This window comes from Macrotis lagotis, chromosome X, assembly GCF_037893015.1.
Source record: "Macrotis lagotis isolate mMagLag1 chromosome X, bilby.v1.9.chrom.fasta, whole genome shotgun sequence".
Lineage (NCBI taxonomy): Eukaryota > Metazoa > Chordata > Mammalia > Peramelemorphia > Peramelidae > Macrotis > Macrotis lagotis.
Window position 1 is genome coordinate 354,342,038 of NC_133666.1, and position 26,675 is coordinate 354,368,712.

The following is a 26,675-nucleotide window of genomic DNA, read 5'->3' on the forward strand; positions in this document are numbered from 1 at the left end:
AAGCAGATGGAGTTAAATGGCTTGCCCAAGGCCACACAGCTAAGTATTTATTAAGTGTCTCAGGCTGGATTTGAACCCAGGTACTCCTGACTCCAGGGCTGGTGCTCTATCCACTGCACCACCTAGCCACCTCAGGACTTTTCTACTTTAACTTAACTATTGAGATAAAATTTTATTGGAGTCTGAAATCGTGGAGTATTTATGGGTTAGGGTAAACACAGACTTGTTTACATTTCTATACATCTTACAACTAGGGGATTTCCCTTGGAGCTTGAAACAAATAAATTCAGAATAAATAAAAGATAATGCAACACTGAATAGTGGCAGAATAATTAGTAAATTTATGGAATTCATAATAGAAAAGTTTTTGAGAACTAGGAAACCTGGGTTCTAGTCTTATCTCTGCCTTTAATAGCTTTGTAACTTTGGACAAGTCACATTTCTTTGGATGTGGTTCCTCATTGTAAAATAAGAAAGCTGAACCAAAGCACCTTTTAATATTAATACATTTTGATTTATAGTAATTCTACAATTTAAGAGATTGAGAGTCAGAATATAAATACAATTAACCAACAATTTAAATAAATTTGTTTGATAGTACTCAGTGCCCCATAGGATTGAGTAGAAGTTAATGAAGACAACAATAGTATGAGAAGTTTCCAGTTGAGAGGAGTTTGTGAAAGACTGGAATATCTACCCAAGTTGTCCATAGCTAGTTCTAAAAGATACACATACCTGGGAGGTCCTTTAGTGTAGTGAGAAAATGGAACCTACCTTTATCTAACTTGGTGCCTTATCTCATATCTGGACTAGACCCTTGTAGCCTGAAACCTAAACCTCATCTCTCTGCACTTTCCTATTAAATTTTGTTGTAAATTTATGACTTTTGTCCTTCTCCCACTTCTAATGTGGTCTTATATCCCTCCCTATTCATTAACTCATTTGATTAATTCAGAAGACCCATGGCATAATATAATGGTAGACTTTGGATTTAAAAAAATCTGATTTCAAATATCTGAGAAGGCACTTAAGAGAATGCACTTATCTGCTGTGTGACCCTGAGTCAATCAGTCATTAAATCTAAGTCTCAGTGTCATCATCTGTAAAAGAAAAAATTAAAATTAAATTAAAAAAAGAAATAAAAGTGATAATAAATATTTCACAGGATGGTTGTCTGCTTACCTCAAGTCTCTCTCCACTTGAATCTATTATCCCTTTAGTCACTGAAGTGATTTTCCTACAGTTCACAAGCAAACATTTCACCCAACTATAGTGGTTCCTTATTACTGCCAGTTTTGGTTAATCTTCAAACATCTTCACCTTTCCAATCTTTTTACACCTTACTTCCTACCATATATTCTTTGCTCCAAAAACACCACTGGCCTCTTGGCTATTCCATGATCAAAATACTAAAGCTCTCTACTCCAGGCATTTTGCTAACCTATTCTCCATACTTATATTGCTCTCCCTCTTCATCTATGACTGTGGGCTTCCCTGACTTTAGAAGTCCCTTCTAAAATGCAATCTTCTAAAGGAAACCTTTGCTAAGCCTTCTTAATTTTAATGCCTTTTCTCTTCTAATTTCTTTTTTATCTTATATATAGCTTATTTTCTTGTTCTCTCTCCCATTAGATTATGAGGTCCTTGAGAGAAGGAACTGTTTCTTGCTGAATTTATCATGGTGTCTGTTAAATAGTAGGTGCTTAATAAATGTTTGTTGATTGTTAACTTATACTACTTGCTTTAATGAATGTGTTCCTTATAAAAACCCATGGGAAATGCTTTTCATATATCATTATCCCCATTTTCCAGATGAGGCAGTGATGGAAAGTGATTTATCGTGGTTTAATAAATAGAGGCTAGGGACAGCTAGGTGGTATAGTGGATAGAGCACCGGCCCTGGAGTCAGGAGGACCTGAGTTCAGATATGACTTCAGACACTTAATAATTGCCTGACTGTGTGATCTTGGGCAAGTCTCTGAATTGCCTCAAAAATTTAAAAAAATAAATAGATGCTATACTCCAATTTAGGAAATAAATAACACCAAAAAAGAGTGTAAAATCAGAATCTTAATATATGATGCCACCATCATCCATTTTCACTGCTTTCCTTCTAGTTGTAGTCTCTTAAATTCTGGCTTCAGGACAAATTATAAGACTATGGTAGTCAACTATATGATAGAGGAAAATAATCCTTTCATTCCCTATATCAATCATGGTCTATTTATTTGAAATTGAATAACTGCTTAGAAATGTATAGTTCAAAGAAATATTAGTGGTTAGTGAAATCACCTTCCCTACACACATACCTTTCATTTTCATCACAGTATTATCTATTTCTTTCTCTTCCTTCTAAAGGAGAGGCCCATGAATATGTTTTTTCCTCCACAATATCTTAATAATTGTATTTCTATATGATTAAATATTATATTGAATAATTATAATTAATTAAAATAATATAATATTATATGTAATTAAAATATTATTCTGAGAATAGACTGGAGCAGAATGCAAATGTAGTCAACAATATCAAAAAAAAAGACTAAGAATCCTTGTTCCTATGAAACTGTGTTCAGACATTATGCTTGATCCTCAGCTGCAATGAATCATTTTCTTATTTATATTCCATTTATTTGTGTATCCATATCACCATCATACAATATTGTAACCTCACTGATTACAGAAGTTTTATCCATATTTTGTTTTTATATCGTCGGGATGTAGCATGGTACTCCGGATTTAGTTAGAATCCAATAAGTGTATTTAGAATTGTTAAAGGACATTGAATTGAATTTCTTGAAAACTGGTTTTAATGAGATTGGGAGAGAAAAAAGAAGATAAATAACACGGAGGAGCCAGAATCAGGGATTAATTCCTATCTCTGATACTTACTACCCATGTGATCTCAAGCAAATGACTTCCTTTTCCTGGGCCTCAGTTTTCATATTTGCCCAATAAGGAGATGAGTTGACCTCTAAGTTCCCTTTCAATTGTATATGTGTGATCCTCTGAAAGTTTCAGTATCTAAATGGATGAATCTAGGAAGAGGAGCTATCCTAAAGAAAAGGAGATGAAATTTATTTACTTTACAATCTTTACTAAGCCATCCCTGTTTGGAATCTATTACTGATTTAAAACAATAACACCATAAATATAAATGAATGCTCAGTGGTACATGATCTTTGAATGTACAAAATTATTAAAATTCAAAAGGGAGAAATGAAAGAGAAAATATTTTATATTTGTTTCATATATACTACTTCCTTTTGCTTCTCAGCAGGTGCAGAAGCTTTTCAAAGACTCAGTAGGACTGCTAAAGAGGTGTGTGAGTTGAAAGTAAAAAGGAAATTTGTTTTAATACTGTTCATGCTTGAACCAACTCTTTACTCAACTCTTTAGCCAAATTCTTAAAGGCTCCAGCTAAGGGACACATTTATATTCCTAGGAATACATGCCTATCTCTATATTTGGGGGGGGGGTAAGTATATACTAAGAAAAGAGAGGGAAGAACTTTTCAAGTAAACATGACATGATCTCTTCTGCCAGAGTACCCCTGGTCAGACAGCTGCTGCACTCCTGCATCAGTCTGGTGAAGAAAGCAAACAGAAAATGGGAGCCAGACCAGTCTATGATTATATAGCCCCACAATGTAGTCTTTGGATGCAACCCCACTGAGACAAGTGCTATTATTTGCCACATCCTAATTTCTTTTGGCATAAGTCTGAATCCAACATTTTTATTCTTTTTTACTTTTATTTCAGGAAATCAACAAACCCCAAATACCAAATAATATTATATTCAAGTCTCTGGGTTTTGCCAGGAAAATTCACTTGTGATTCTATATCAGGGTGCTGATGCAGGGCTGTTGACTGCCCACAATATGGAAAAGTAACACTACAAAGTCACTGTGGCTTTGACAAATAGATTATAATTCTCAGGATATGGTTTAGTGGAAAGGAATGCCATTTCCCTTTGAGGAGGACAGTCCCCATACTAATGTCATAGCTTAAGCAGCTTGCATTGAGGACTATATATGTCAATAAATGGAAAACCATCTTAAAATGTTTAATCTTTCTCCCAAACCCCTCTCCCAATCCTACCCTGAACAGTAATTCCAACGATTATTCTCTACCATTCTCCATTTGTTCATGATTCTTTAGTCTTCTACTTTTAAAGTGCAAGTTCATTTAAATCTTAATGTGGTCAGCTGGGGAGACTGAAGTTGGCAGATTGCTTGATTTGGGAGTTCTGAGTTGCATTGAGTTAAACTGATCTGGGTGTCTACATTAAGTTTGGTATTATAGTGGTGAGACCCAAGTAGTGTAGCTGGCCAAGTTATTTGAAAAGGGGAAAACCAGCCAAGGCAAAAACTGAGCAATTCAAAGGTCCCATGATATTCAGTGGAAGAATCAGGGCCATGAGCAGCCCATGCACTTCAAGGACAGATAAGACATGGAAACACTGCCTTTATATACATACATACACTCAGATGCATGCACACAATGTACATATTTATGTGTGGGAATGTATCTACATATATGTATATTTTAATGCAATATATCTGTCATAACTAATGCTCAGATACAATCATTCTTTTTAGCAGTAGAGTTAACAAATTCATGAATAAAATTATCCTTTCCACTCCCATTTTTAAAGTTAATATTTAACATGATCTCTGTTATTCTTAATTATGGGTCTTAGTTGCTATTAGCGATGAAATTACTAATTTACAAGTATGTTTAAATTCTAAGAGTATTTTATTTTGCATCTGGGAGCTAAGCCTACCAGACTTTCTAATGAAAGCAAGCAGGCAACAAATATTTTTAAATACTGATTATGTCCCAGGTACTATGCTAAGCCATGGGGATACAAATACAAAGAAATATTGTTAATCACCTTCAAAATAGTTCAACCAGTTTTGAGAATAAAATTATATATTAGACCATAAAACATCAAACAATTATCCTGTTATGAATAATATTGAACATAACTGGTATAGTGGTGGTGACACTAATTATAAAAATGGCTGTAATCATCATATCAATGAGGCAGTTAGATGGCACAGTGGATAGAGTGCCTCTTCTTTGTGGAAGCCTCTTCTTTGTGAGTTCAAATCCAGACTCAGCCTCTTACTAGTTGTATGAACCTGGGCAAGTCACTTAACCCTGTTTGTTTCAGTTTCCTCATCTGGAAAATGAACCAGAGAACTATATGGGAATCCAAGCTTACCTCCAATTGTTGATCAGACATAAGATTTTTGGAGGAAAAAATAAAGCATTTCACAAGTATGTGTGTCATCCTTGGACAGAGGAGACTAATTTTCTCTGTATCCTTTTAGTTGTAGTTTATATGCCACCGGAGTAAATTAGAGGTTGACTATACCAAATGAAGCATTTCTTAAAGATAATCAGATAGCAGTTCAAATGAGGCTAATTCTAGGTATAATGTATTACCTTCAAACCCGCAATATTTTTCCATAATATGAGGTTCTAAGGATACTTATAGTATTTGTACCTACAATACAATTCAATGCATTGCAGTGCAATGCAATGCAATGCAATGCAATGAAGAATAAACCTTCCAGGCTCTTTGCTTGTTCTGGAGATATGAAGAAGAAAAAAAGATGTTCCCTGCCCTTCAGGTTATACAGCCGAACAAGAAATGAAGAATCCAATAGGCTTCTAGACCCTCTTTAAAGAGAGTCTTTGGGAGGAGAGTTGTTGTTGTTGTTCCTCCCTTCAGACCTCCAGTCAGAGGGACAGATATATCTAAGAGTACTGATAGATATGAGTACTAATATTAAAGAATACTTTGCTTTAATGATTGGTGCTTATTGATGGTTGGGATAAATCAGACTAGGAAAACTTGAACTAGAAAAAGTTAGGAATAGTTCTGATTTCAGGACAGAAGAGAAAGCATAGAGTGGAAGTTTTATAAAGAATGGGCACCCAAACTTGGAGATCAGTTTATTTTGAAAAAAAAATCCTCTGCCAAAAGTCCATATTGAGTCCAGAGTCTGGGATATTTATCCATCTGCCAAAGTCTACTATGTAGAAAGTTGGCTTGAGTCTATATCCATATCTATATCTATATCTATATCTATATCTATATCTATATCTATATCTATATCTATATCTATATCTATATATATATATCTATAGCTATAGCTATATCTATATCTATCTATATCCATATCCATGTCTATATCTATATCATCTATATCTATATCATCTAATAAGACCAAGTTATGAAGATACTGGGTTTGATATCAAGAAATCCAGTTATTGGAGGAACTAGCTATGAGACAGGACCTCAGCAACCAGGGGAACAAGGAAATTACTAATTTACTACTGAACTGAAACATGATAGAGGGATTTTGTCAAAAGGGAAAGAAGTCAATAATGCAGTTATGTAGTGATCCAAGTCTGAGTAGGACATAGTTCAAGATTGACTCCATGCTGAGTGTTGATCTAAGGCTATTTTTGTTCATATTAACTTATATTGGACTCAGAACCTAACATAGGATCAAACTTGCAGGTGGGATTCAAGTGGTCCCAGATGTGGAAGTTTTGAGGGAAGCAGGGATGAAAACAGCTAAGCAGTTCATTATAGTAATTACCAAATCAAATATTTCTCACATTGTTTTGTTTCTTTAATCATTATTTGTGATTGATTTTCAATTATTTCATCTATTGAAACATGACTCCCTGCATTCACATGGTGTTCTAAATGATTGCTCAGCAATCATTATTTTACCTAAAAAACAAAAACTCAGATGGAAAATGACCAGTTGATACTTGTCTCTAGACATGAATATATAGAGACAGTGACAGATAGACAGATTGTTACAACCAAGATTGTCAAGAGATTTCTTATGCAATTCAACCCTGTGATCTGAGGTGACAATATTTCTTAGCAAACGTAATCCTGACATTCCCTGCAGGACTCCATTTTATGTTCTAGGGGTTTCATTCCAGCGTTTCTTTTATATTTATTGCATTGGTTATGACTAGGAATTTCTTCTTGAATTAGGATGTTGGTGCTGCTTGTATCCAAGGGAACCAGTTTCTCTAGTTTATCTTCTCTGTTTATGATTGGATGTCATGAGAGGTGAGAGATTACCTTATCTAATTTTATACCTAATTTTATTGAATCAAAATGTGACAAGGAATTTAAGTCTGAGGCTTCAAAAAAACTTTAGGCAGACCTTGATACCCCATTAGAAGTAGAAAGTTCATTAAGGGCAGGAGATGTCATTTTTATTGTTTATTTGTTGTCTTTTCTCCTATGCCTAATACCATATCTTGTAAAATGTTCCTGTTATTGTTTTTTACCCAATTATTGCTATTTCTGTGGTTTGGTGCCAAAGAGAACCAGTCTAATCTCTATTCTACCTAATAATAACTCAAGAGCTAGGGGGAGTAGGGTGGAAAGAGCAGTAGAGTGATAATCAACATAAACATGAGTTCAAATCCTGTTTTCAATATTGAACCACAGTAGAGTCAAAAATCCTAAAGTAAAAACATGGTTCCTGATCTCAAAGTCCTTATGAAGTGATATGACTATAACATATAAACAAAGTAATCAGACCTTATAGTAACTTGGAACTCTAGAAAGAAAGAGGTGCATGCTGTTAGAGGATCAAGATTCAAAACTTTATATGTTCTTGTTAAATAACCTTGAGAAAGATATTTAACTTCTCTAAATATTGGCTTCTTCATCTCTAAGAAATAGAAATTATAACATGAGTACATTTACGCATATTTTGAGGATAAAATATTCATTTATATTATATATGTATATATAATATGTACATTTAGGCATATTTTGAGGATAAAATATTCATTTATATTACATATGTATTATATATATATATATATGCACATATTACACACACACATGTCTTGGTATATCACTAAAAATTCTCTTATCCAAGCTAAATATCCTTTTTTTTTTGCAAGGTAATGGAGTTAAGTGGCTTGCCCACAGCTAGGTAATTATTAAGTGTCTGAGGCCAGATTTGAACTCAGGTACTCCTGACTCCAGGGCCTCAGCTAGCCATCCCTAAATATCCCTTTTTGACTTGATGTTGAGACCATTCACCATCCTATTGCCTTTTGGATGTGTTCAAACTTTCATACTGACCACATAGGATTCAGATAAGTCTGACTACACACTCAGTTCATTTTTCTCAGTACTGACATACTGATGGTGGATTAGCTACCATTTTGCAGTGCTGGTGGCAATATTTTTTATTATTCTAATGGGAATTGAGAATTAGCTGTTCTTTATCATATACATATCATAAACATAGGATCATCAGCTCATGGCTTATGGTCTTAATTTGGTGCTATTAGTGTTAAGAGTATTGTAAAGATAAGTAAAGAGGGGCGGCTAGGTGACACAGTGGATAGAGCACCGGCCCTGGAGTCAGGAGTACCTGAGTTCAAATCCAACCTCAGACGCTCAATAATTACCTAGCTGTGTGACCTTGGACAAGCCACTTAACCCCACTGCCTTGCAAAAAAAATAATAAACCCCCCAAAAAACCTCCTAAAAATAAAAGAAAAAAATAAAGACAAGTAAAAAAATAATAGTAGTTAGTTAATATTTGTAATTGATTGTATTTGATGAAATTTTTTTTGATGAAACAGTTTTAATTAGTATGAAAGTAATATTGCCATTACAGCAAAACTTTATTATTTATTAATTATGAATTTTAGAGTATTTTCAAAAATTGATTATTTTATTACTTGATAATATATATAGCTCAGATTAGTGTTACTTTTTGGTTAATAGAAAATATGTGATCAGAATCCATGTACCCTTTTGCTGAACATAAGCGGCAATCAAATTTAGGTTTCATGATTTTTCCAAAGTAATATACATTAACCAATATATTGAGAGGAGGGTTTCTTTATCTTTATAAATAAATTCAAGAAAATGAAGTTAATGACCTTAGGGCAATAATGAAGAATAATTTCTTGACCTCAAAATACTAAGAAATATTTTCCCTGGGACATATTTAATTAGCAAGTATAAAAATCACTGCTACTGAAGGCCCAGCTTTCAAGTTCTTAGACAACATTCTAACTGACTTGAATATTAGGATCTATGACATATTTGTCTGCACTTTTTGTGGCTCCACTATCCCTGACCTCAAGGGTAGGCATCATATTTAGATTGGCTAAGAAAGAAGAGATTTTGTTCACTGCTTGATGCATTATACTTTTCTGTAACCGCACCTGCATTTTCCCAGCAAGTCTCTTATTGAAATGTTGAAGCAAAGGAGCTATTTTAAATTTATGAGACATTTCCTGCTTTGTGCCCATGGGCACCCACAATCTATATCTTGTGCCATATTTGGCTACAAACTTTAATTTTTGCATGTCTCCCCCTCCCTTTGGGGTTCATTTGATTGTCGTTGGCTCACTACATAGACAGCTGCCTTTCTTACTCAAATCATAGTTGAGCTGTGGTCATGAAGCCTGACGTAAGCCAGCAATGTATGTATTTGAGGAACAGAAAAACAAAGATAAAGTCCCCTAGACTGGAAAGCCAGAGGCAATGAAGAGTTCATGTGTCTGGTGAAGCTCTTTTGCACAAGTTAAAAAAGTTGAATTACATGATTTTCCTTTCTTCTGCATAGTGGCTGAAAGGATACCTCCCAATACATCACATTTTGTAAATCCTTAAGCCTGCTCATTCCTGTTCCAAAACTTGTCCCTTGTGTTGCAAGAGAAATGCCTCCTTTGTTTCTGATTTGTGAGGGAGGGAAGAACCAATGAATTTTTTAAGAGTTTGCAGTTATTGTTAAACCGAATTTAATGTCTTTCCTCATTTTGACTCGGGAGTTTATTATAGACTCTGATTATTGTGGGATTCTCTGAGAGTATTTAAACTGTATTCTAAGCCAGAATAAATTCAGTGAATGGTCATTTAAGTTAAGTTTATTCTAAATCCAAGATTGATCTTTAATACATTTTATAGAAATATTTTCTTCCTAAAATGGGATTGATACCAATGTGAATATTTATTTTCTTTTTCATTTCTATTTTGTATTTTTGTTTTTGTTATTGGATTCCCATTGGATTTTCTCAGAGTCTAAGGATGGATAAGAGAGGGCCACCAAGGAACTACACACTTTGATGTACTAAAAAGAATAGTATGCAGACTTCATTTCACTAAAAAACAAAAACAGAAACATAGTTCTATCACATTGGTATGTATAGGTTTTTTGACTACTTGCTGGGTCTTTTTTTGTTTGGTTTTCCTTTTTGGTTGTTATTGTTCTGCTAGCTGAATGCACCCTAGATCTGTGGCTAACCATAGAATCAAGCTTCTGTTCATTAATTATTAAGGTGGCTTTAGAATTTGGACTTTGAAGCTAAGTTTGGGATTTAGACTATGATATAACCTGGAGGATCATTCTGCTTCCATCTGCCCTAACAGAATTTCTCTGGGTTTAGGCTAGTTCAGAAAATATTAACAATCTCAGTTGCTTAATGTTGTTAGACTTTGTTGGTCCTAGACCAGCAGTGAAAATGGTGCAAGAAGACTAGCTTCTACAACAGGGGACCAAGAAGCAGACCTTCCAAAACATGACCCAGTGGTGAATAAATCCCTTCATGTCCAAAATTATTCATATCTAGAAAATTAAAGCTACAATTTAGGAATTTCAAATGTGCTTAAAAAATCTAACCCTGAAGAAAAATATTACCCTTTACAAAAAACATATGTTTTTGTCTACATTGGAAAAGTTATTTAATTTTTTGTTGAACTTAGGAAATGACAATACAACTAAAGGGACAATACAAAGTCAGAATATCTAATACTTTAAGTACAGAGTAAACAAGTGTTTGTTTTGTTACAGAGTAAACAAGATGTAATAGTGGTAGATCCTCCAATGAAGTGTTTAATTGAACAGTTTTGGTGTGCTTTATATTTGACTTACAGACTAGCTTCATATTTTCTCAGACCATCTATTCACTGACTTACATTAGGAGTTCAAATCCAATATAACACAAGAAACTGCTTCAAAATTAAAACATACTATCACTAAGTTATCTGGGTATTCCAGAATTAACATCCTTTTTTAGAACCAAAAATGTATGTTTCCTAGAATGTTTCTCAGAAACAAGCAGAACTTCTCTTTTCAAACAAAGTATAGATTTTTATGAACTTTGAATGTACACATATTGCAATCTCTCTTTATGGCAAGTCATTTACAAGACTTTCTTTGGTTTGAGTCAATCTATACTTTTAGAATAAATGTGTTAGATCCTTCAGGCAAAACTGTTTTTTCCTCCTTGTTGAATAAGCCTTTTTACAGCATCTGTCATTAATTCAAGTAGAACCTTCTTCCAAACTTTGATAACAAGTCCCTAGGCAGCTGCAGATGTCAGAAGACCATGAATTTGTCTACCTAGTTAGATTAATACAGAAATCATGGGAATCATCAAAACATAGATGCCATTCCAAATAAGACTTCTAGAATACTACCTTTCCTTTTCCCTACAGTGACAGAATTAAGGGAATACAGTAACCCCCTGAATGTGTTTAACTTATGTCATTTAATGGACTATTAGTTGATTTAAGAACTAGTTTTAGTTATTGGACAGCAGTTGTTTGAAAATGCTTAAATGTGATCAGAGAAAACATAAGATCTGAATGTTATGATAACCCACATTTTTAATGTTGATATTCTGTTGTCTCATTTAAAGTAGTGATAAATACTGGTTTTACTCATTTCTCTCCTGTTTTATCAATTTTTTTCCTTCTATCAGTCATTCTTCAGAAGCTCCAAATAAACTGAAATCATGAGCTTAAAGAGCAAGTTGCTAGGAGTAAACAAATGCCCCATAAAGTTCATTTTATCAGTTTTGTTTAATTTTTTCCATTAGCAGTGAGAATATGGCTGTAGGATTTCCCAAAGACTTTTGGTTCTGCTAACATAATTTATAGATCCAAGATGGCGAATATTGTTTTACACCCCCCCCCAATATCTTCTTCATGGCTTTCAATACAATTATAAATTCTACATTATACAATCAAACAAAATCTCACCCTCCTTCCTTGAAGATAAACTATTAAGTTTAATACTGTCTGTACTTCTTTTCTTCTTGAAGACTTTTGGACCTTTTTCAAAGTTAAGACTTTTCTGTTTTTATACTCACTCTTTCAAATATTTTTCTAATTTTTCTTTGTTAAGTAAGAGAAATTAGAGAGCAAGACTTTGAGAGAAAGGAAATATTTTGAACAGTATAATGAGGGGTTTTATTAGAAATTAAATAACCAAGACTAACCCAAAATATTCATGTATTTTTCCTAGTGGATATACTGTTGATGTGGGCCCCTTGATATGGTCTCTAGTGAATATAAGAAGTGGCAAAGTAGGTCTGTGTAAAATTGCCTACACCAATAACTGATGACCACCTTACATTTTCCCCCTCCTCCTTGGAAACTTTATATCCATAGATATAGGAACTACCTTTCATCTAAGGGTAGCTAGGTTGCATGGTAGAGAGAATACTGGACCTGGAGTCAGGAAGGTTCATATTCAGGAGTTCAGATTTGTCCTCAGACCTACCTGTGTGACCCTGGGCAAGTCACAACACTTTTTGCCTCCATTTCCTCATCTGCCAACTGAGAAGGAAATGGCAAATCACTCCAGTATCTTTCCTAAGAAAATACCAAATGGGGTCTGGAAGCGTGAGACACAATTGAAACAACTGAGCAACAAATTCTCATTTAACCAAAGGGATTCAAGGATGTGAAAACTTTTTTCAACTTTTTGTTATCCTTTAACTAGTTTCTTTACTATAGAGAATTTGATGAATTCCTTATGTGGATGGCATTGGTATAACTATGTTGGGTTGCTTATTTTTGCCTAGGTACATATGTTTTAAAGATGAAGGCTTTGAATGTTTGTACTGAAGAGATCCCCAAAGAAGTAAATTGTCTTTCTTTCCTAAGGTATTTTATCTTAGGAAGTATTTAAAGAGAATTTTTAATAGATGACATTACTTGACAGGTTGCCATACTTAAAACTGGCATTATAGTAAGTGACATATCATGGTGAAATAGAACTGCTATTCTCAGCTAATTTGCTAAGAATGAATGCCAGTATTTCTAGAGAAATGGATCCAAACTACTATACTCCTTCACAATCTTTCACCACCCAATTAATAAAACTACAGAAATTGCCACACTGATAGAAACCTGAAAGTCTATAGGTCTGCAATAATTAACATTTGAATTCATTAGAAATGATAGATTAAAGAGAATTGAAGTTAAATTAGTTTTATATTCTCTATATTGACTCACACATTGCTGTCACTCAATAAATACAAATTATATAACCAGCTTAGGAGAGAAACTAGTTCTCTCCTGGGCCTCTTTATATTCTGTTTAGTACCTTTTATTTTCCCAGAGTTCTCTCATCACAGCTGTTAGGCATTTATCACAACACATTTAAAAAGTTAGTATTTTTCTCCCAATTTTAACTGATACTCAGAAATGAAAAGGAAAAAAGACAAATGATATCATCCATTAGGAATTATTAGAACTAAGAAGAAACTTATAGCAACAGTATTTGGCTTGTTGATTGAAAGGTATTCATCCATTTCTAAAAAAGATAATCAGCGATACAAATAGGGTAGGGAATTTCTAGATAGGAAACTCCTCTATCAGTGCTGATAGGCCACTTGTCTTCAATTTACAGTTATAAAGTACCTAGGGCACTGAAATAAAAAATGGCTAGTAAATAGTTCATGTATATCACAAACAGGATATATCAGAAATGGCATCTGAACCCCTACTGTTTCCTAATACTGAACCTGGCTCTCTACTTGCAGCTTAGCCTCTACAAATGATGCACCCCAACATTGCAAAAGGCAGACTTCATTTTTACTTGTTTCTTTTTGTTAGCAAACCACAATATCTCCCCCCCTCATCTAAATCAAGTAAATGTGCAGACTATGAGATCACAACTAATTATAATATTAATTTGTCTCATCCTACTACCTCAACTCTAAATTACAATCCACTGTACCTGGTTTCTCCTTCTGGGGCCAAGGGAAACAAACTGTATTCTTTATCCCTACAATGGCCCTTTAAATATTTGAAGATGGCTATCCTGTCAGCTCTTAATCTTCTCTTTTCCAAAATTACATACCCATGCAGTAGATCATATTCCATTTTATAGATGGGGAAATAAGTGAAATGTTAATAGCGAAATAGCTCCTAAGCATTCAAAGAGCTTGATTTGATGAAATGCAATATTCAAAATGCTATGTTCATATATATATATATATATATATATATATATATATATATATATATATATATATATGTATATGTGTGTATGTATGTATATATACATATATATGTTCATTATGCACCTATAAAACAAAGACATAGAATGATTTTTCTCAACATAATGAAAAAAATCTAAAGCTAAAAAGCTATAGGGAAACATTGGAAGATTTCTCATTAAATATAAAAACAAAGAAAGAAAGCTCCTTTCCTTGCTTTCATTTGACAAAATTCTAGAAATGCTGATGGTAACAATAAAAAAGAGTAAAAAATTGAAGACCCAAATATAGACATAAACATAGGGGAAAAAAACATGTTTTTACCACAGGGATTTACTTTGTAAAATCCTACAAAATCAGTGATGAAATTAAGATTATTAATAAATTCATTAACACCAATATATAAAAATATAAAAATATAATGGAATAATACTCTATTGTAAAAAATAAGAATATGAAGATTACTGAGAAACATGAGAAGACATTAATGGATACAGAATGAAGTAAGAACTAGAAAGACAATGTATACTACAACCACAAAAAAATTATATATGAAGAATATCACCACCAATTATAAACAAAATCAAACAGATGAAACTGAATGCTACGAAATTATAAGGTCTAAGCTTAATCCTAAAGAAGAGATATGAAAATGAACCTACTGTTCTTCTTTTGCAAAAATAGAGATCTATTTATGGAACACTGTAATATTAGACTGTTGAGATTTTGATGATGATGATTACTGATTGTTTTTATTTTTATTTTATTTTTTATTTTTCTTAAAGGACAGTTTTTCTGTGTTGAAAAGAGTAAGAGAACTATATTGAAAGATGATGGTGATGCAGAAACAAAATATTAATAAAGTTTAAATCTGTAAAAGAGTTGAAACTTAATCCTAGACTCTCAAATGTTTATTGCCAGTACTTGTTATACATATGTGTATGTATTATGTATGTATATATATATATATATCTGTGTATATATATATGTATATGTATGTATATGTATGTATTACCTATATGATGAATTAGACACAGACTATAAGTGAATTGATGCTCCATGTTTAGAAATATTAAGTGCCATCTTCTCAAGACTTCACCACATGGACTGACATTGACACCTCTTACTGTTATCTCATCAAACAAGAAAGGAATTCATTGATTTTGGTAGTTTCATGCCTTACTTCATCAATATTGCCACCATTGTCCTCCACTAGGCAGGACACAAGATCAAGTGTTAAATGCAGTATTACTGCCATATTGTTACTGGATATGTCTTATATGAAACTATATGCTGCCTTCCACCATGAGACCACTATATGTGATTGATTATGATCAGAAAATATAAATTGCTTTATAGTGAATAAGATACTTTAATTTATTATTATCCAATACAAAAAAGAGAATTTGTTGTGCATTGGACTTAGCTTTCAGCAAGGTGTACCTTATAAGAGGATAGAATGAGTGCAAGCATTTGTCAATCTTATTAGATTTGACTCACTGCTCTAACCTTTTGTGTGTTAACTCCATAATTAAGTGCTAGCCAATCATACCTACTTTGTGTCACTTACAAATAATATAAGCATGCCATTCAAGTCTTTATCCAAGTCATTGATAAAAATAATAAAGAATGAAGGGCCAAGGACAGATCTATGTCATGTTTCCTCTTAGTATCAGAAAGCAGAGTCAACTCTGTATGGAAGCAGTGATGAGCCTAGAATGGCAGGATGGAAATACAATGGATCCAGTACTGTGTTAGCAAGAGTAGGATAATGAGAACTGAGGAAAATAAATGAGACTCACCAAACTGTTAGAGTCAGCTGAACTGAATTAGTGAAGCATGCCCCAGCTAAGTGTTGAATTATTGTGCTAAGTGCACAGTGCATGTTATATAAAAGGAATTTAATGAGTGTTTGATGATTGGTTGGCGGATTAGCACACACACAGCAGTCACACATAGAGAATTGATTGTTCACTTGGTTTGAAGAGTTGGAGATTTTGTAACTAGTATGGCTACCGGTCTTCTAAAAGACATTCCCTATAAAAAATGTGTTTTTTTCTGAAAAGAAAGAAAACTATAGTTTTCGTATCTGGTGTTTCTTAGACTAACTTCCAATACTTCCCCCAACAAAAATATCTTTCTTAATATAATGTATATGCCTTCTCCTAGGTACTAGATTGGGCAAAGTTAATTTTTAAGCATTTTTTATTTTTTAACATGCATTCCCTCAAGATTGGATTTCTTTATTTATAAATTTTCTCAGCCCCTGGAGTCAGGAGGACCTGAGTTCAAATCCAACATTAGACACTTAAGAATTGCCTAGTTGTGTGACCTTGGGCAAAAAAAAAATTCTCTGCCTATTGTGATTTGAAAAAGCCTGAATTCTCTAGCTTTTTCAATTTTGCTCACAATGTTATCATTTTTTTTCAAATGTATTTTAGTTCCTGCTTTTAAGATAATTCTTAAACCCTGTTAGGATCAAATTACATGACTTCTAGGAACAGAATGCAGATTTGGAAATGAGAAAGGAACTGATTAATGGAGTTTATAGCTGTGATTTCCCCCATCATGGACTGGCAGTTAAAGGGGAAATACCACAGGTCATTTCTATATATTCAGAAAATCCTCTGGTCACTGAATTACTGACATCTTGTCCCAAATTACAGCAATTTTAATATCTGAAGTACTTATTTTCTCATTTTTTGAAGTGTGACATGTCTTTGATGTGAATTTATAGACACATTCTGCATCTCTCAGGGGACAGCCCAGTGTTTTTAGGAAGTTTATCACCATCAATGAAATACTCTGATTTAATAATATTAGCTTCTGTCATTAACAATCCTGTATGTCCTCTAAATGCTTAGATTTCTATGTGTGGATATTTTAGGGTTCTCAAAAGAAGTCCCTGATTGAGAATATCTCCCCAATCCTTATTAGAGTGTTAAGGAAAATAACGGACTTTGGACAGTGCCTAATATTAGTTACATTGCCTTTTTATGAAATTACCACAATGCCACTCATTCAGAAGAAAATTTTTAATCTCTTTTTTACTCTACTTTAGCATGAGTTGCTTTATTCCTAGAAAGAAAGATCCCAAGGGAAAAAGATATAGGACAGATACATTTTAATGTAGATTGGGTATAGTAGAAGACAAGTCTGTAGCCCCAGAACCTGTGTGGAAAAAAAAAAACATCTTATGGGGCACTGGAACAAAGAGAAGGATGCCAATCAATTAGGGAATGACTAAACAAGTTGTGGCATATGACTGTGATGGGGAATACTACTGTGCTATAAGAAAAGATGAGCTCAATGATTTCAGAAAAACATGGAAAGATGCACAAAATAATGAAGGATGAAATGAACAGAACCAAGAGAATATTGTATAGAAAGCACCAATATTGTTTTAGGAGTGACTTTGAGTGAAAAACTTATTTTATTACAAATACCCAAATTAATTACTAAGTATATATGAAGAAATACACTATTTGCATCCAGAGAAAGAACTAATAGAAGTATGTGTAGAATAATTTTACATATGCACATATATATATATATATTCCTCTATCTTTCTATCTATCTATCTCTCTATATATAGATAGATATATATACACCTAGATATAGATATCTATAGACATATAGATATCTATCTATATAAAGTTTGGGGATTGGGGATAAGGAAAAAAGAAAGGGGGGAAAATTACATGTATATGTAATATGAAAGAAATAGCAAGTTTTGTATCCATAGTACATTTGTAGTTTAATGTACAATCATGTTTTTATTGTTCTGTTATGGAAATGATTTTTAATTCCAAAAATTAAAAATAAAATAAATTTTCAAAAAAAAGAAAGTGAGGAGGTTGGAAATAGGATACTAAAAAGATAGAGGCTCTGAGAAAGAAGTTAAGGATAGCACAAAAATCATATCATTAAATACACAGTCACACTCATATATAGAGAGTTGCCACTATTAGATCTACAAATAATATAAGATTAAGGACTGGACCTGTGATTCCTGGAATTTATATATCCCTAACACAGGGGGTTCTTAACTTGAGATTCATGATTTTGTTGGTTAATTAACTGTATTTTGACAGAATTGTCTTCCTTGGTAAGATAATTTAAATTTATGTATTTAAAAACATTTTTCTGAAAAGGGATCCATAGGTTTACCAAAAGGGTCTGTGACTTCCAAAAAGTTTAAAGAACTCCTGTCTGAGAGAAGCAGGGAGAACTTAAGTGATTTGCCTTTGGTTATTTAGCAAGTTTGACAAAAGGCTTGATTTGAACATGTCTGTTTTTCCTGCCATTATCTAACTACTGCACAACAATGCTATGTTGTCTCTCTAGAAATAAAATGTTAAGCCTATTCTGCTCATTCCAACACAAGCAAAGATTCTCCATCTTACATCTAGGTACAAGGTTGCCTTATTCAAATCCATAAGGCTGCCATACTTCCCACTCTATAGAGGTGAAATAGGAGGAAACAACCACCTCCAGCTACCTCCAACCTCCTCACTGTTCCCTACTACCTCCTCCTCATTTTTCTACATTGAAACTAGTTAAGCCTAGTAAGAAGAATCAAAGTTGTTACAAAATCAGTAACCTAACCTTAGAGGCAGTTTTCAATGACCATGACTCATTTAATATTTTTGCATCAACTGTAAGACAAATCAAATTGGTCATTTATTTTTTTGGTTGACATAACATTAAATGAAATGGGTCTTTCATTAAGGAGTAGGCCATTGTTCAACTGGGTGTTTGTGACACAAGTATTTTGACTCAAAAGATTTTCTGTCTATCTCCAATAAGCTAGAGACCAAACTCACAAAAGACAGGGTATGAATTTGAATTAATCTTTGAGTCAGGAGATATGACTTGGAAATAGAGATTCTAAAACATGATGACATTTAATTTCTTTTAAAAAGTAGGAAAAAGAGTGGGGAAAGGTCCCGTGTCTATTTGCACCAATTTATTTCCTGCCAAAAAAGATTTTGTTCTCTTTTCCTTTGCTTTTGCCATAGTATGTATAATCCCAATTTCTTATCCTTTGCACCATGCCAATAAAGCAAAAGTGACATTTAAAGATGGAAAAACTCTTGAAATCAACTGCTGAGACTTATGGGCCTTCTTTAAAGATAACCAAATTGGATGCAGAGATTTTAAAACAAAACTAATGACTTCAGTTTTAGTAGCTATACTGTACTATAAAGTAAAATGAAATTCTTGCAACAGTGAATGCTTCCAGCATTGCAATGGTGTCTTGCATTAGTAGAGGGTCATTTTTAATCTTGGCCAAGAGCCACCCATAAAATGTGTAATAGGCAGTTGTTAGAAGATTAGTTTCCAGTCTGCTTTCTATTCAACTCCAAGTGTTTTAAAAGCCCAGTTTATTCCTGGAAAATCTAATACTAAAAATAGTCTTGATAGCAAATGAAGATTTGCTGAACTCAGAGGAAACAGTAGTGCCAGCCTAACTCAGTTCAGTCCAAGATTTATTTTGAATATGAACTTTTCTAAAGTTTTTTTCTTAATTTCCTCACTTATACTATGTTCACTTCCTATACTTACAAGAATATTTGTGAAACCATAACTACTTGATCTTGTTGCTGTGACATTACTTAGATGATGTTTCCATGTGCTAGGAGACAAAAAAATTACAATCTTAATCCTGAAATAAAAAGCAAAATGAACAGTAGTCATTCTAATAATTCATTCTTTCTCATACTTCAGAATCCCTTCCTGTCTACTTGGGACTATGTACTTGTTTATAGGAGAGAAAAGTAGCTATTAAATGGTTTTCGACAAGAGGGATGCTGTAATTGCATAATGGAACAAAATCAGATAAATGTTGCCTCATTGCAAGTACTTAATTAGAAACAACCATAACTTAACCACACTAGTGTATTCAGCTAGGGTTTTTGCTCCATCATTTTTTCCTAAGAATGTTCAAGATTCTTGTCATTTTCCTAGGGGACCATCAGATTTTGGAAACTAATTCTGGAATATAATTGTGGAGGTCTTAAGGCCCCAATTTCCCAGGGGAAAAAAAAGTCTGAATAAGAAGCCCATACTCAAGTTCGCCAACTTCTCAAATAATGTTTTATAAACAGATTCTTTAAATTCTTGCTTGATTGAAATGGATTTAATATGCAAAAGGATTTATAATCTCCACTAATGTCCAGCAAGAGTAGCTAGCAGGCATGATCAGGTCAATTCCTAATTGTGTCATGGCATAGCACACAAATTTATCTGAACATTCCCCATGATCTTTTTCAATGTAAGTTTTAAATTAGTTTTATTGGCAGCTGATGCTTTAGTTTGTGTATAACTCAAATGCTATGTTTTTACTCATTTTTTCTTCTATTGCTACCTTTCTTCTCTTTTTTGCAACTCATTTGTATTTTTCATCTCTGAGGTACCAAAATCAAAGATAGATAAAAATGATTTAGTTAAAATCTCTTATATTACTAATGCTAAAATTATATACAAAGAACTTTGATGCTGTTAGGTTAATATCATGAATATTGTGCTAACAGACTATTATGGTCGATACAGTTCTAAAAAACATCATATTATAGATATAAAAGATAAGTGTGTGAATATAGAATGTCAAATTAGCAAAATTGAATCAAATTTTCCAAATCAAATCCAGGAAATTCTTTTATCTTTTGTTTTTTGTTCAGCCCATACTATGAATATGAAAAGGGACCCATCTGATGAAACTATTTTCCATCTTACCCTGGGATTTTTTCTTTTTTTTTCAATAAGGAAAAAAAGGCACTTTTCTCATATGTTACTGCTATGTATATGATTTTGTGGGTGGTATTGATTTATTTCTCAAATTAAATGTCTGCTTGCATCTATTAACAAAATATAATTACACAAATGGACCATGATATTATTTATTGAAAGAAAGAAACAGACATATTCATTCTAAGAATCTATAAACTCTATTTATATAATTTTGTATAGTATAACCCATATCTTAAACAAGGAAATAACATAATTAGTACAGTTCTTCCACTCCAGGTGCAGTGTTACAGAGCTGTACTCATCTAAATTTCCCAGTTTTCCTCTGAGTACAAGATTTAGATGCAAAAACTCCATGATCCATGTGTCAGTTTGAATCACCTCATGAGAACCAATTTAATATGATTGTTTATATCAGAGACTGAGATTGCCTGGTCATATAAGGTCCATTGTCTAGTGCTGCCATAACCACAGAAGGAGCTTTTTAGGGGTCAATTAAATAAATGTTTGACCAAATATAGCAAATGAATGATATTATAAATATCCAAATGACCCTTGTTAGAAAAAAAAGGTTTCCCCACCACTGCTTTTTACTGCAGAAATGAGTAAATGTTAAAAATCAGGGATTAATTTATTATTTTGCTGATTGTCTAGGCTTATAAAGCGATGACTGTTAACAATGGGAACTTAACTTAAAAGTGTGTTCTTGAATTTTTCAGCATACCATGGCCTCAAACTCATGATACTACCAGGGATGAAAGAATGAAGATTGTGGGAAGCAAGCCTAAGTATTAAGAATGTCCAGTCTTAAACAATAGAAAAGAAGATGGGAATGGGAGGGAATGATTTAAAAAGGATGAAAAGAAAGGAAATGTAATATAGGAGAAATGGCTCATTTTTCCACTATCTAAAGGAAGGTCTTTATAGATATCCAAAGAAGTTCTGCTCTACTCTAGTGCAGAATTTCTCCAATCACATCTTAATTCCTATTTCTTTCTATAGAGATTATTTAGCAAATCTTCTTTATTTTAGATTAGAAATAAAGGTCCAAAAGGAGCTATGTGATTGACTAAAGACCCTCACATTCTCTAAATATAGCTCTTGCATTCTTTCTATCTCTTCTTGTCCTTTGGGTATATAAATAAGAAGGGAGAGAAGCAGTCTTTATAAGATTTTCCCTACCTTAGTCATTGAATTACTGCATAGTTACTTAGAATCCTTCCTCATGAAAATTAATGTTTGATCCCTAATTAATTAATCAATAAATGATGGGACAATTTAAGTTTATGACTGACATCTTTCAGTGTGAGGAGAAAGTATTTGCAAACTGTCAAATACTATCATTCAACTTTTTTGGCTATTTCTTGTAGTGAGTGCTAGATTAGAATATTGAGGGAAATTCCACAAGGTAGGAGTTCCAAGAGCTTCCTTCTTCTCTGGGTTAACAGACAGCAATTCTATTTGGAGAGATCATAGTATAGTGAGAAAAGAACTGGATCTGGGATGAGAGTGACTGGGTTCAAATCCTACCTCTAACACTTATTAGACTTTTTAACCTTGGAGTAGTCACTTAACCAACTTGGACCTAGGTTTCTTCATCTATAAAATGAGGATGCTGGACCAGTTGGTCTGTGAGTTCATTTATAATTCTAGGTTTCTGAATTAGGGTATAAAAGGAAACAGACCTTTTGTCTCATCTGAGAGTTTAGAATTCACTTTGAGTCACATTACTTCTCATTTCTAAAAGTTAGAAGAAAAATTATTGAAATTCAGAGCATATTAGTTCTATGAGGTCATGTGAGTTTATTTATGATTGCCATATAGCTTCCTTTTTAACACAAAAGAAAAAGAAGCAAAGATTTCTTGACTTCTTTATAGATCAAGGGGGAAGTGAACTTTTACATATATTTATTCAACCTGGATGATCCAAAGAGAGATACAAAATGAGCTCCCTGTCTTTTCAGATGGACTTACTTGGAAAACACATAGTTCCATGACTATTACAAGGAAGGGGAAAATGGAGAAGGAAATGGTAATCACACATCTTTTCTCTGGACAATAACCACTCAAAGCCAGCCTGCTTTGTCCATTGTCTTGGTCAGGCTTGCCATGAAGTATACACAGACAGAATCAGTGTTATGAAAGGTAGCATTACATTGATGTCGGAAAGAACCTGTTTCTTCAATTTCCTTTCCATGGGTCCAGTGTTGCTTCTGAGTAATCCACAGTATTAATTTTTTTGAGTAGGTAATTTCCTCCTCATTCCTTTTAAAAATAATTGTTTGTAGCAGTTCTGGTGCCAAAAATATCACTGCCTCATGTACAGGAAGGGGAGTGAAATGAGCAGGGACACCACAGCTCCCTGACACTGCAGGTTGGTTTTGATGTGAGCAGACAGGCAGCAGACCACTATGCTCCCTCCTCCACTGGTTACTGCAAGAACAACCTAGATCTCATGCTGTACGGTCCTCTCTATCCATAGCTTTGAACTGTCTGATATTTTAAAGCCTGAGGTTTATTGAATTCAGCTAATTGATTCCCTTGGCTGTAAGAATTTCCTCCTTTTCCATTTTTCTCACTCAATTTCTAGAGGGAATATTATGAAGTGAATCCCAGCAGATTTTAAAGGAAAGGTTAGTAGGCATTTTTAAAAATTGATTAACTTTCCATGACAAATACAGTCATCTAATATGAACACATCATTTTAAAGATGGGTCAAATAGGGCTACAAAAATTTCTTTTTACCCAGGGTCATGCCTGGAGATAGAAACTGAGATTTGTAATAATGCACAGGGTGAACATTTCTCATGAACTTGTATAATTTTATTATTATTATTTCCTAAATGCCATAAAATCATGGCTATCAAGAACCATGAAGGAATGAGTCATTTTTGTACAGTCATTTTTCCAGATAGCCAAGGGCTTTATCCCTTTTAACACCAACAGTGTTTTTATTTCAAGTATCTTAGATGGAAATCTTTCTGAATACTCTTTTACATAAGGTTGAATGACTAGTCTATTACATTACTACATCAATCCCTACAGTTGGGACAGAAGCTAATATTGGAAAAAGAGTGGAACCAGAATCGACAAAAACTAGATGGGTCATATCTGGGACATTATGTGGTGCCTTTAATAATCCCAAGATACGCCCAATACAAAGACTCTTCTTTTCAAATCAAATGTTCTTCCAATGTCATATTAATGTTGAAAATCTTAAAAAATCAGTATCTCCAAATATAATTAAGATTGTCCAATGGTGCAGATGAGTAGAAGCATTATTTCAGTTAATTATCTACACTCAAGAAGTATGGTATAGTAAGTACAAAGAATGCTATATTTAACATCAGAGGACCTGGGTTCAAATATTTGTTCTGACCTTCATTTCATGTATAAATTTTAATAAGACACTTCACCTCTTTACATCTTTGTTTTCTCACTTTTAAAGTAAAAGGGGTTGTCTAGATAAACATTCTAGTACTAAATGTATATATATAATCCTATGACTACATCAGATGACTCAATGGATTAATAGTGAACCTGAAGTCAAGAAGACTTACCCTCCTGTTCAAATCTGATCTTAGATACTTATTAACTGTGTGACCTTGGGCAAGCCAGTTACCCCTCTTTGCCTCATTTCCTCATCTGTAAAATAAGATTGAAAAGGAAATGGCAAACATTGTAGTATCTTTGCCAAGGAAAGTTCAAATGGAGTCATGAAAAGTCAGACATGACTTTTCATAGGATTATACATTTAGCACTAGAATGTTCATCTAGCCAACCCCTTTTAAAAAGTAAGGAAACTAAGATCTAAAAAGGTTAAATATCTTATTCAAATTTATATATGAAATGACAACAAAAATAACTGTAATGTTTAAGGGGAAAAAAAGGCAGTCGAATCATGGGAAGAATGAGGAAAATAAATGTCACACCCAAATTCTCCAATGCTGCCCTCAAAATATAAAAAAGTAATAAAAGATCTAGTCCCATCTCTGATGAATACCATTTATGTAACCCTGAGTAAGTCACCTAAAATTGAAGGCCCTCAGGTACCCCTTTGAAATCACAAATTGCAGAGTATCTACTTTCATAATTGGAGTACTGCTTTTGTAAAGGGAGTTTTCTCAAGAGGAATTCCTTCTTCCAGTGAGAATTCAGATTGGGTTCCCAGGCCCCTGGGGAAAAAAGGTTAATATTAAAAGGAAGAGTACCAACATCCTCTTGTGACTCTGTGGTAGGCTCTATGGAAAAACATAGAATCATAGATTAAGAAAGTTTACTCAAATCTATGAATTCACAAATTCATTAAGGTTTCATACATGCTCCTGCCTTAAAAAAAATTCTTGAAATAATTTAACCTTTCCTTGAGCATTCAGATTCATGCCATGACTGGATCATTTTGTATCCAATACAAGAATATAAAATTGTATTTCCTCTCCAGTAGTGAGAGGCAACATGGTATCAAGGAGTCAGCTTAGACTCCGGAAATCCTGTTTTCCATTCCTGCCTTTTACTCATACCAGCTGCGAGACCATAAGAAAGTCATTTAACTTCTTATACCTTGGTCTCTGTAGGATTATGATTTAACCATCTGCTTTGGAGAGTTTAATAATGGGGAGTGGGATTATGGGATTTCCATACTATGAATCAATCAATCAAAACATTTATTAAGGAAAATGTGCTTAATACTATTATGTGCCAGATAGTATGCCGGCACAAGAGAAACAAAAAAGTCAAAAGAGTTCTTGCTCTCAAGAAGCTCTCAATCTAATGAATCCCCTACAGGAATAAAATCATAGATCTGATCAGAAACACTAAAATCCCAATATCCTTCCCTTAGCAAACTCAGTCTTCATGACAAATCCCTACTTTTCTATCTTTTGGAAAGGCAATGATACCATCAGGAATCATTAAAATTCATAAGGCTCTTTGTTCCTCTACTGAAAGATCCAAAACTATTTTGCTTTTTGAGTTCTTCTGCCTGTTTGTGTAGGGTTGTTTCAGTTTTTGTTCTTTTAGTCTTCTTTGTTAAAGTTGATCAGTATCACTTTTCACTACTACCGGAGTTTCTGCCTTTAGAAGACCCTCCTGTTAATTCAGATTTTCAAGTCATGTGTTTGGAAATCAAGTAACCAAACTTGTTAAAATTGTGCATGAAATTAAATTAAATGGGTCTTAGTTATATATTCCTATGAATGAATTGCATAGCTTTCCCACTGACTTTTTTCTGTGAATGAATACATATAATTTCTGCATTCATTTTTCCTTTTTTATTTTCAAATTAATTTCTAAGACAGAAGGAAGCCTATGCCCTTAATATTATAGGATTTAGAGCTGGAAAGGACCTGAGACAAGATATAATTCAACTCCTTCATTTTACAGTAAGTACACTGAAGTCTAGGTAAAGTAAAATGATTTGCCTCAGGTCAGACAGGTTTGCTGATTCACACTGCCAGAAAAGTTGCACAAAACAATCAAGATTTAAACTGAGGGATTTTTATTCCAAATCTTTTGCTTTTTATACTCCACTACATTGAATCTCCAGGAATATTTGAGAAATATATTATAGGATGTGAGGATGCCTGTAAGCCCTCTAACATTTGTGAATCA

The 26,675-nt window shown here is 33.5% G+C and overlaps 1 protein-coding gene and 1 non-coding gene across 2 annotated transcripts in view; one reads left to right on the forward strand and one right to left on the reverse strand.

Moving 5' to 3' along the window:
- The window catches only part of FBXL7 (F-box and leucine rich repeat protein 7), a 555,926-nt gene that overhangs the window by 340,803 nt on the left and 188,448 nt on the right, over window positions 1-26,675 (forward strand). The gene's annotated exons all lie outside the window — the stretch shown is intronic.
- On the reverse strand, window positions 5,264-5,366 carry LOC141503752 (U6 spliceosomal RNA). Its single transcript, XR_012473073.1, has one exon. It is a non-coding gene; the product is annotated as a U6 spliceosomal RNA (small nuclear RNA).